Raw genomic sequence first — 1,749 nt, 5'->3', positions numbered from 1 at the left:
ATTGTGCTCAAGTTGTTTGAATCTCCTGCCATGTGGAAGCTGTGGGGTGGCATGAGAACCGCAGCACAGAGATGGTTGTACATCCCTTGCTTGGGTGGGATGGGTCTGACTGGCCACCACCGCACCTGCAGCATCCTGCCTCCAAACTTCATGTGGGGCCAGCAGATCCACGAGCAACCTTCTGCTCAACCTGCCACCCATGTCTTCTTTGATATACCAGGGTGTAGAACTCTACCACTCTAAGACCCATGGTGGACTACCCCATAGCAAATATATGGTTTTGATGGTTTATTTTCTGATTACTGTGGTACTACCAAACTCAATCCGTGACTTCTTGACCATGGCTCATACCTTCAAAGTACAAGTATCAAAAATTGCATTTTTGGACTATTGAACAAAGTCAAAATTTACTTCTTAAAATATCATGAGACATGTGCCATGTATTATTGTATGTGTATGCTATGCCAGAACTTTTTACATAATTTGGCATTTTTGTACATTATATGTCTATGTGTATTATAAGGTGCTCTGGTAGTGTAGTGGTTACGAATTGGGCTGCGAACCACAACGTCAAGAGTTCAAAACTACCAGCTGTTCTGCAGGAGAAAGATGAGGCTTTCTGCTCCTGTAAAGATGTATAGCCTCGGAAACCCTGTAAAGGGTTGCTATGAGTCAGAACCGACTCCATGGTACATTACAACAACAAGAATGTGTATTATATACATGGACAAGCTATTTGTGGGGAAATAGGGTGAGCAGTCCTTTTTTTCCCAGATTGGTCCCTGATGCCTTCTTATCTTTCTTTTGCATTCTTATCTGTCATCAGGCTATTCTAGGCTCTGGTGTTCATGGATCCAGAGAACTGTTCTGTAATAGGTTCTTGGTTCTTTTCTTTTTCTGAGCTGCTAGAGCGTCTTGGAGTTGCACCACAGCCCAGACCAGAGCCAATGCTGGAGATCAGTTGAAATGTGTCCTTCTCCATCTTGTTAATGTTTAACCCTGCTCCTACTGGAAAACAGCTCTCACCTCCTCTTTTTCCTTTTTTCTTTTTTTTCCATTGCAGATGGTGATTGATTGTCCTGAGGAGAATGAGCCTTGGCCTCCAGACCCAGTAAAGCAAACATCCCTCCCATGGAGATCAGAGTCAGTTCCTGAAGATCTGGGGGGCCAGCAGCAGGTAAGGTACACCCAGAGGCATGGGCTATGGAGGCAGCCAAGGGGTACATTCCTGCATATGAAATGGGATGGTGGAGTGTACCTGTTAAGAGTCACAAGGCTTCAGTGTCTAGCTACAGCTTTGCTCTTTCCTCAAATATTGTTTTGTATTTCTCTTTACCTCTGGATTAGTAAGGTGTATGGATTGGGTAGGTGGTTTGCTCATTTCTGTAAGCTATACATAGAAGATATGAAATTATTCTGTAATTCACCCTACCAGTTATGCACACCTACTATGAACCTTGCATTGTGTTTGTTACTGAGCATGCAATGATTTGTAGATTCAAGTAGGATCCTTGCTTTGGCTTAGGTTTTCTGTTTGCTGCTTCTGTGTTGGTTTAGTCTCTGCAGGTGATAATGTGTTATTGTATTCTTGTTCTATAAAGCTCACAGGGGTGGTCAAGATTTACTGAGGAAGCTCTATTAGTCAGTCACCATTTACTCAGTGCCTACTCCATTTCCCACAAACTGCTGGGTAGTGGGGTTTCAGATAAATACCAAGAGGAGTTCTTATCTAACAGTGGAGTCAAAAGG

Source organism: Chrysochloris asiatica, unplaced genomic scaffold, assembly GCF_000296735.1.
Source record: "Chrysochloris asiatica unplaced genomic scaffold, ChrAsi1.0 scaffold00135, whole genome shotgun sequence".
Classification (NCBI taxonomy): Eukaryota; Metazoa; Chordata; class Mammalia; order Afrosoricida; family Chrysochloridae; genus Chrysochloris; species Chrysochloris asiatica.
Note: the sequence above shows the minus strand (reverse complement) of the source record.